The sequence below is a fragment of the Aotus nancymaae genome, unplaced genomic scaffold, assembly GCF_030222135.1.
Source record: "Aotus nancymaae isolate 86718 unplaced genomic scaffold, 86718_ANA_hifiasm-v0.15.2.pri h1tg000011l, whole genome shotgun sequence".
Lineage (NCBI taxonomy): Eukaryota > Metazoa > Chordata > Mammalia > Primates > Aotidae > Aotus > Aotus nancymaae.
Window position 1 is genome coordinate 79,412,154 of NW_026988422.1, and position 10,764 is coordinate 79,422,917.

Genomic DNA, 10,764 nt, shown 5'->3' on the forward strand with positions numbered 1-10,764 from the left:
TCTTCTGAAAAGTAGCTAAGGATTCCTTCCACCTTGGTGTGGTGGAGAGTGTGGCAGAGCCAGACCAGACAGGGACTGATCACCTGGAAAAGCATGCTATCAAAGGCCTTGGTGAGTGCTGAGTGCCATGGCTCACACCTGTAATCCCAGCACTTTGGGAAGCTGAGACAGGTGGATCACTTGAGGCCAGGAGTTTGAGTAGAGCCTGGGCAACATGGCAAAACCACGTCTCTACTAAAAACACAAAAATTAGCCAGGTGTGGTGGCACTTGCCTCTAATCTCAGCTACTCAGGAGGCTGAGACAGGAGAATGGCTTGATCCAGGCAGGCAGAGTTTGCAGGGAGCCAAGATCACGCCACTGCACTCTAGCTTGGGCAACAGAGTGAGACTCCATCTCAAAAAAAAAAAAAAAGAAAGAAAAAGAAAAAACCCTGAAGAAGAAATGTCTAATTCTGGGGGTTGGGTGGGGGACTGCTGACAGAACTGGAAACTTTCTTCAGGTGGGGTTGTTTGTTTGTTTTGAGATGGAGTCTGGCTCTCTCACCCAGGCTGGAGTGCAGTGGCACAATTTTGGCTCACTACAACCTCCGCCTCCCCCTCTTCAGGTTCAAACAGTTCCCATGTCTTAGCCTCCTAAGTAGCTGAGATTACAGGCATGTGCCACCACACCAGCTAGTTTTTTTGCAGAGATGGCGTTTCACCATGTTGACCAGGCTGGTCTCAAACTTCTGACCTCAAGTGATCTACCACTTTGATCTCCCAAAATGCTGGGATTACAGGCCTGAACCACTGCACCCAGCCCCTTCAGGTGGGTTTTGAGGCTTCACTATACGATACTAGTTTCCTGTTTCTGCTACAACAAATTACCACACAATTAGGGCTTAAAACAACATAGATGTAGCTGGGCGTGGTGGCTCACACCTGTAATCCAGCACTTTGGGAGGGTGAGGTGGGCGGATCACCTGAGGTTGGGAGTTCGAGACCAGCCTGACCAACATGGAGAAACTCCATCTCTACTAAAAATACAAAAATAGCTGGGCATGGTAGTGCATGGCTGTAATCCCAGCTACTCAGGAGGCTGAGGCAGGAGAATTGCTTCAACCTGGAAGGCGGACGTTGCAGTGAGCCGAGATCGTGCCATCGCATTCCAGCCTGGGTAAAAAGAGTGCAACTCTGTCTCAAAAAAAAAAAAAAAAAAAAAAAAAAAAAGCAACACAGATGTATTCCCTTACAGTTCTGAAGGCCAGAATTCTAAAGTCAGTCCCACTGACTCAAGGTGGGAGCAGGGCAGGTATCTTCTGAGGCTCTGTAGGAGAATGAGTTTCCTGGCCCTGGAGGCGTCCTGCACTCCCAGCTGTGCTGCCCTTCTTGAATGACTCGAGGTTCCTGCTTCCATCACTACACTTCCCATCACTCTCCATCACCTGCTCTGCTCTGATAAGGATCTGGGTGAGTACATCAACCCCACTGTGACAAGCCAGAATAATCTTCCTTGCCAAAAATCCTTAACTTCATTATATCTGCAAAGTCCCTTTTACCATATGAGGTCATGTTCACCGGTTCCTGGGATTAGGTTATGAGCATCTTGGGGGGTCACTGTCAGTCAATTACAGGTATGCTGCAAAACTATTACACCTTCCTGCTGTTTCAGTGATTGGTAGAAAAAGGGTTGGGATTTTTGCTTTGGGCTTCCTCTTAAACTTGTTTCTTTCTTTTTTGAGATGGAGTCTTGCTCTTTTGCACAGGCTGGCTGCAGTCTCCGTTCCCTGCAACATTTGTCTCCTGGGTTCAAGTGATTCTTCTACCTCAACCTCTTGAGTAGCTGGGACTACAGGTGCCTGCCACCATGTCTGGCTAAGTTTTGTATTTTTGGAGGAGATGGGGAAATGGAGGGGGTAGTGGAAGGTGGGGAAGGGGACAGAAGTTTCTGCTAGGTTGCCCTCAACTCAAAGCGATCCACTTAACTCTGCTCCCTAAGTGCTAGGATTACAGGCCTGCATCACCTCGCTGGCTGCTGTAAAGTCTTATTTCCACACAGCTGAGACACGTTTTAGGAAGTTTGCTAAAAGCCCCTTGGAGACATTCTCATTGTGGCCTCCTTGTTGTCTTATTTAATTTGATTGATCTTTTCTGCCCTCCTCCTTTTCAGAAATTAAAAGGATAAAAAGAGGTACTAGACTTTAAAACTTCTCTTACAGTGTCCAATTAAACTAATTATAAGAACCACCAAAAAAGGGAAAAATTTTTTCAAAGGCAGTAAAATGATATGGACTGTTGAGATGTAAAATACAGGAAATAAGTCATCATATGTTAATGTTGCTCTGATATAGGGACATATTATTGACAATCAACCTTTGCTCAATTTTCAGAGAAATGGAATGATCGTATCACTGATCTATGTAAACACATGGAAGAATTATCTGAAAGAAAATATGGTATGTCTAAACTGGAAAAGTCCTGTAATACTTTGTTCATGAGTGTTTACACGGTGGAGTCACTGTTCATCTTGTAGTGTCTGTCTAAATATTAGAAACATTCTTTGTTTCTAGATTATTGCAAAGCTAAGGAAAAGTTGTATCTCTTAAATTATCGGTTAGCATTTCTTTTAAACTTTCAGCATGGATATTGGGGATTTACTTACATATTTATTGCAAAGCCCTGGATCTTGGGGATTGAATTAATATTGTTTTTCTTTTTAACTGTTTCTCTTTATCTGCTTTGTTAAATTCGGTATTAGGTCGGGCATAGTGGCTCATGCCAAGGCGGGCAGATCATGAGGTCAGCTTGGCCAAGTCTCTTATCCTGTCTGAGCCTTAGTATGCTCTTTTGTGGTTGTGAGAACTGAAGATCTCTCTCGAAGATTTGATAACATGCTACAGTGCTTCACATAATACCAGGTATATAAATACACAATAAATGCATCTTCCTTATGTTTTTATTTACTTATTTATTTATTTTTTGAGACAGAATCTTGCTCTGTTGCACAAACTGGACTGCAGTGGCATGAGATCTTGGCTCACTGCCACCTCTGCCTCATGGTTTCAAGCAATTCTTCTGCCTCAGCCTCCCAAGTAGCGGGGATTATAGGCGTGCACCACCATGCTTAGCTAACTTGTGTATTTTTAGTAGAGACAGGGTTTCACCATGTTGGCCAGAGTGGTTTTGAACTCCTGACCTCAAGTGATCCACCTGGCTTGGCCTCCCAAAGTGCTGGAATTTCAGGTGTGAGCCACTACACCTGGCCTATGTTTTTATGATATTGTTAATTTAGTGCTATTCTGAGTAAAAATCATTTGCTATTAAAGTTTTATGAATTCACTGTTTTATAAATTGACTGACAATTTTTATAAATGTCAGTGCTTTTAGAAGTTGAAACTGATTATGTTGTGGGGCTTTTGTTGTGATGGTGGTTTATTAGATTATTTTGTTTAAAGACAACAAGGTTCATCTGTTGTGAAATTATAAAATGTGAAATTATAAAAACAATCTTCACATTTTATAATTTTAAAGCAATATTAATGGTAATTGCCTTAGGGAAAGTTATTTTTTTGTAATATGAAAGTATGATATTCAAGTTTAGTGTACAGCAAAGGATATGAAATCTAAGCACTAATGTGCTGTATAGTGCACTTGAAACATTAGTACAAATATCAGTGTTTAGCATAGACCTTAACACATAATGATAGCAAAGAAATGGAGCTGTTTTGATGGGAGACTGTTGGTTATGTTTGATTTTAATACTCCCCATGCCCTCGACTTGCTCTTTCACTCAGGCTGGAGTGCAGTGGTGTGATCTCAGCTGACCAAAACTTCCACTTCTCAGGTTGAATCGATCCTCTTGCCTCAGCCTCCCTAGTAGCTAGGACTACAGGTGAGTGCCACCATGCCTGACTACTTTTTTTATTTTTAGTAGAGATGGGGTTTCACCGTGTTGGCCAGGCTGGTCTCGGACTCCTGACCTCAGGTGATCCAGCCACCTTGGCCTACCACAGTGCTGGGGTTACAGGTGTGAGCCACCCCCTCTTGGGTAGCTCTTGACTTTTTTTTTTTTTGAGATGGAGTTTTGCTCCTGTTGCCCAGGCTGTAGGGCAATAGCTCAACCTCAACTCACTGCAACCTCTGCTTCCTGGGTTCAAGCTATTCTTCTGCCTCAGCCTCCAGAGTAGCTGGGATTACAGGCATATGCCACAGTTAATTTTATATTTTCTTAGAGATGGGTTTTTTTCATGTTGGTCAGGCTAGTCTGGAATGGTCTACCTCAGGTGATTTACCTGCCTCAGCTTCCCAAAATGTTGGGATTACAGGCATGAGCCACCATGCCCAGCCCAGCTCTTGACTTTTTATAGCTGTTATCTTAGTTGAATCTTGAGTAAATAAATGCTAGCTTAAAAGTTGCAGTTCAGGGAATCTTCTGTTTCCGTTATTAAAAAAATTATTTTTATAAGTCCAATAAGGTTACACTGATATTTCTGTTTTGAAAATATTACCTCTTCCATTTAGTACTGTATGTATTAAATAATATTAGCTGGTATGTTTTTCTCACTTTATAATGTGGTTCAGATTTCTCTAGAAAGTCTGGCTGTATCTACATTGCCTTAATGTAATGGGATCTACCTATCTTTTCTTTTCTTTTCTTTTTGAGCTGGAGTTTTGCTCTTGTCACCCATGCTAGAGTGCAATGGGGTGATCTTAGCTCACTGCAACCTCTGCCTCCTGGGTTTAGGTGATTCTCCTATCTCAGCTTCCCAAGTAGCTAAGATTACAAGCACTCACCACCACAACTGGCTAATTTTGGTATTTTTCATAGAGATGCGGTTTTGCCACGTTGGCCAGCCTGGTCTCCAATTCCTGACCTCAGGCGATTCACCTGCCTTGGCCTCCCAAGTGCTAGGATTACAGGGGTAAGTCACCCTGCCTGGCTGTAGTGGGATATTTCACTGCGAACTTTGATGAATAGAATATTAGCATTTTTGGTGTTATTTTTATTTTCCTCACACTGTTTTTCTTTGGACTGAATTACAATAACAGAAGTAAAGATGAAATTATAAAAGTTAAAGACCAATGCCTGGCTCAGTGACTCATGCCTGTAATCCCAGCACTTTGGGAGGCCAAGGTGGGTGGATCACGAGGTCAGGAGATCGAGACCATCCTGGCAAACATGGTGAAATTCCGTCTCTACTAAAAGTATAAAAATTAGCTGAGCATGGTAGCGGGCACGTGTAGTCCCAGCTACTCAGGAGGCTTAGGCAGGAGAATCACTTGAACCCGGGACACGGAGGTTGCAGTGAGCTGAGATTGTGCTGCTTCACTTCAGCCTGGTGACAGAGTGAGACTCCATCTGAAAAATAAAAAGTTAAAGAGCAATACAGATTGTGTTTAAATGATCTCCCTTTTTCTTTTTGTCCTGATAGCTCAAACAGCAAAAGCCAATGGTCTGTTGATGATCCTATACCCCTTTTCTCCAGTCTCATGTTGAAGATCTTTATGTAGAAGGAATGTTTTTTCCTTTGTGAGACAGAGTTTTCACTCTTGTTGCCTTGGCTGGAGTGTAGTCGCATGATCTCAGCTCACTTCAACCTCTGCCTCCTGGGTTCAAGCAATTCTCCTGCCTCAGTCTCCATATGGGCCAGGTTGGCCTCAAAATCCTGACCTTGTGATACACCTTCCTTGGCCTCCCAAAGTGCTGGGATTACAGGCATGAGCCACTGTGCCCAGCCTGTTTTATGTATTTTTCATCTTCCCCTTTTTAATTTATCTGGGTCCAACTTTGAGTCAGTCATGCCAGTGTTAGCTTTTGAAACATGAACACCGCCCACACCTGACTGGCATGCAACTTACATTTTCTTTTACAATGTTGTGCTACTTTTGCTGAAGAAAAGAGTATCCATGTCTTGCTTTTAGGCCTGAGATTTTCAAAGCATATGTGGGAATATATGATTGTTTTTGTAGATATGTAGAGGAAGATAGCCTTGAATACAATGCAATATTAAAGGATTCCATTTAAGATTTTGTAGTGTGCTTCAAAGAGCTGTGTGTTGCCAAGTTGCCACTTTAATTGTGAGGACACATGCTCCATGAAGCAACTTATGAGACAATTTGCAATTATTTTTTTTGTTACTCTTTAGAAACCTCAACTGAAGATTTAGTTGTGCTCAAGCATTCAGATTGCCTTTTCTTAATTTTTTTCTGAGAGGGAGTCTTTCTCTGTCACCCAGGCTATGTAGTGCAGTGATGCGATCTCAGCTCACTGCAACCTCCCCCTCTTGGGTGCAAGCAATTCTCCAGCTCAGCCTCCTGAGTAGCTGCGATTCCAGGTGCCTGCCACCACACCCAGGTAAGGTTTGTATTTTTAGTGGAGATGGGGTTTTACCATGTTGGCCTGGTTGGTCTCAAACTTTTGACCTTGTGATCTGTCTGCCTCAGCTTTCCAAAGTGTTGGAATTACAGGCAGGAGTTACTGTGCCCAGCCTGTCTTTTCTTTTCAAAACCACCCTTGGTGATTAAATATTAAATGTGTACTAATGGATATTACTTTGCTAAATACTGCCTAGTGAATATTAAATATTCTCACCTTTCAGACATGAACTTATGAATTCAATAACTGAAGATTTGCAGCTTGATAAACCAGCTTCAGGAGGCACGTCTTCAGTCTTAAGTCAGATGAGAAGATTATGTGCAATAATTATTTAATAATTAACATTGATTTCTTTAATGGTACCTTCCACATTAAATAATATGTCTCTAACTATTAATTGTTTTCCAGGATAAGAGAATTCATGTTTTCCAGGATAAGAGAATACTCTCTAAAACAGTCAACTTATTTTCTTTGTATTAACCCATTATAAATACATGTAGATACTGGATTAATGGGTAGACAGCAGTAAAATAACAATCTTTGTCCTACTTCTCAGATGCAAGATTTATTTGGCACAGTGCATTGAACAGTTTATTGTCCAAGTCTATGCCAGTCAACTGAACAAGCATTCATCAAATGCTCGTGATACCCAGAACATAAGAAGGTTTCCTTTTAGCGTATGGAGCCATGCATATCATGTCTTCATTGTTAGATGTGTTTTCTCACTAGTTTTGGCTCTGGCGAGGTGTGGGGACAAAACAGAATGGAATTAAACTGTTTAGATTTACTAAAATGGGAGGATTGCCAGCAAGATCATGTCCCTAGTCTCCCCATAGCAAATGTCGCCTGCTAGCTGTTTATTTATTTATTTATTGAGATGGAGTTGTGCTGGGTTGCCCATGCTGGAGTGCAGTGGCATGATCTCAGCTTGCTGTATCCTCCCACCTTCTGGGTTCAAGCAAATCTTCCTACTTCATGTTTCAAGTAGCTGGGATTACAGGCACCTGCCACCATGGCTGCCTAATTTTTGTATTTGTGGTAGGGATGGGGGTTTCACCATGTTGGCCAGGCTGGTCTTGAACTCCTGACCTCAGGTGATCTGCCTGCTTTAGCCTCCCAAAGTGCTAGGATTACAGGTGTGAGCCACTTTGCCTGGCCTGGTAACTGTTCTTGAGCACACTGAGTTCTGCTTTTTTCCAGCTTTAATGAATGTCTGGTTCTTCCTTTTTTTGTTCAGTGTTAGCATTGTTTCAGTAATAAGTACATTCTGGAATCTTAGAAATAGTTTCAGTCACAGGAAAGAAAAAATACTGCCTATTTTATAATAATAGTATTTCGGCCGGGCATGGTGGCTCACACCTGTAATTAAGGTGTGTAACACTTTGAAGGCCAAGGTGGTTGGATCACCTGAGGTCGGGAGTTCAAGACCAGCCTGACCAACATGGCGAAACTCCGTCTTAAAACAATAATAATAATAATAATATTTAACATCCCAAGTTAGTAAACCCATTACATTGAGAAAACTCGTATTTTTGTGATTTCGACAGTAAAGGAAGAATGATGTGCCAGAATCACCAAATTAAGAAAGACAGTGGATCAGCTTTTCTGCAAAAAAATTTGGTAAGCCTTTTTTTCTCCTTTAAAGTATATTACTGAGTAATGTCTTTTGTTTTGTTTTGTTTTGTTTTCTTTCTATGGAGTCTTGCTCTGTCACCCAGGCTGGAGTACAGTGGCTCTCTGCAGCCTCCACCTCCCGGATTCAAGTAATTTTCTTGCCTCACTCTCCCGAGTAGCTGAGATTACAGGCGCACACCACCATGTATAGCTAATTTTTATACTTTTTTGGTAGAGATGGATTTCACCATGTTGGCCAGGCTTGTCTTGAACTCCTCATTCTGTGATTCCCACATTTTGGCCTCCCAAAGTGCTGGCATTGCAGATGTGAGCCACCACACCTGGTGGTAATATTTTTTTATAATGTTTTATCTTAGGAAAGTAAATACAATGAGTAGGACTCAGCTCCAGTTTTCTCTTACTGGTTTTTTTTTGTTTTTTTTTTTTTTTTTGGTGATGGAGTTTCAGTGTTGTTGCTCAGGCTGGAGTGCAGAGTGGCACTGTCTTGGCTCACTGCAACCTTCACCTCCCAGGTTCAAGCAATTGTCTTGCCTCAGCCTTTCAAATAGCTGGGATTGTAGGCACCTGCCACCATGCCTGGCTAATATTTGTATTTTTAGTAGAGTTGGGGTTTCATCATTTGGGCCATGCTAGCCTAAAACTTCTGACCTGAGTTGATTCCCCCTCCTCCCAACATGTTGGGATTACAGGCATGAGCCACTACACCTGGACTCTCTGACTTTTTTTTTTTATTATTTAGATAGAGTCTCATTCTGTCACCCAGGCTGGAGTGCAGTGGCAGGATCTCAGTTCACTGCAAACTCTGCCTCCCAGTTTCAAGTGATTCTCCTGCCTCAGCCTCCCGACTAGCTGGGATTATAGGCGTGACCACCACGCTTGGCTAATTTTATATTTTCAGTAGAGACAGGGCTTTGCCTTGTTGGTCAGGCTGGTCTCAAACTCCTAACCTCAGGTGGTTCAGCTGCCTCAGCATCCCAAAGTGCTGGGATTACAGATGTGAGCCACCATGCTTAGCCATCCTACAGTTTTTAATATGCATAGATTATGGAAATTTTAATCCTACATAAGAGGAGAGAGTCGGGTAATGGAACCACATATGCTTTTTACTGAGTAGATTTTTCTGTACAGTCAAAGGTTTTCTGCAGGAGGATTGACACCATTGGGAAGCCTCTTTTCTTTGGACTTTACCTGTGCCTGGGTGCCACTCTGTAGTAACAGAGAGAGCTTTGTCAGTAGCCACCACCGGGCATTTGAAGGTACGACCTCAGCCAACCTTTCTTTTCTATCGTGTTCCTTAAATACTTCATCAACACTTCAAAATACTTAGTTTTAATTTTTTATTCAACACCTTTTGCCACCCAGAGTTGCTCCTCTGCCCCATTTTAATTCTGCTTCTCAGCAGAATTCTAGGTTATTGTTCTCTGTCCCCCCATTTTTTATAAAAATGTTCAAATCTTGTGGACTCTTTCTTGGCTCCTCTCTGTCTCATTTTCAGTCTCTTGAGGCCCCTGCCCTCATCCTCTCTACACTGGAGAGTGCCAGCTGGCAGCTTCATCCTAAGCCCTCTTTCTTTCTTTCTTTCTTTCTTTCTTTCTTTCTTTCTTTCTTTTTTTTTTTTTGAGATAGAATCTTCCTCTTGTCACCCAGGCTGGAGTGCAGTGGCACAGTCTTGGCTCACTGCAACCTCTGCCTCCCTGGTTCAAGTGATTCTCCTGCCTCAGCCTCCTGAGTAGCTGGGATTACAGATGTCTGCCACTATGCCTGGCTAATTTTTCTATTTTTTTAGTAGAGGTGAGGTTTCACCATGTTGGCCAGGCTGGTCTCGAACTCCTGACCTTGTGATCCACCTGCCTTGGCCTCCCAAAGTGCTCAGATTACAGGCACGAGCCACTTTGCCCAGCCTCTTTCTCTCTTCGTACTGTGTCTTACTTACAGATAATCCCACCCTGCCCACCTCTTGAAAGTATTATATTGTCTGTGTCTTTGAGACTCTCATTCCTGGCCCTGAAGATGCTCCTCATACCAGACCTCTATATTTACCTATCTGCTTGACCCCTCCTCAGGCTTCTTGTGTCCCAGGCAAAGTCCCCATTTCCCTCTCCATGAGCTCCTCTCAGGGTCTACCAGCTGCCCAAGCCAGATGCCCAGGAGTTACCCTGAGGTATGATTGTCTCCCTTCCCGTATCCAGCCTAGCAAGACCTGCTGACTCTGCCCAAACACAAAGCCCAGGTTCTACCCCATCCTCCTTCACTGCCCTCCAATGCTCAGTTAGAGCCATGCCACAGAGCAGCCAGGTCAGGCTCATTGAAAGTAGGAGGTGGAGCCTGTCATTCTCTGGACTGTCATCTGTAGTGGCTTCCACTGTACTTGGAGTAAACCTCACAGCCCCTGATTGGATCTGCAGGGGCATGGGTGAGCTGCTCTCTGCCATTCCTCTGCTTTTTCCACATGCCCTCTGTTGATTGCTTGCTCTGTGCCAGCCACTCTGGTCATTTGTGTGCCTCTCTTCCTCTCAGGTCACAGCCTCCTGGCACTGTTGCACTGAGGGCTGGTGTTTGTGGAATGCTGTTAGTTGAGGGCTTTCTGTGCTTCTCCTTTCTATTAGCATCACAGTTGAAATGTCACCATGCTGGAGAGGTCTTCACTGAGCACCGTCTCACCTCAGCCTCGAGGCTCACTGACTCATCCTCCTTTCATTTTTCACAGAGCGTTGCTGGCTGACTTTTTCCTCCTGCTTCAGCACAGTGGCCCTGACAGCCCAGATCATACCTG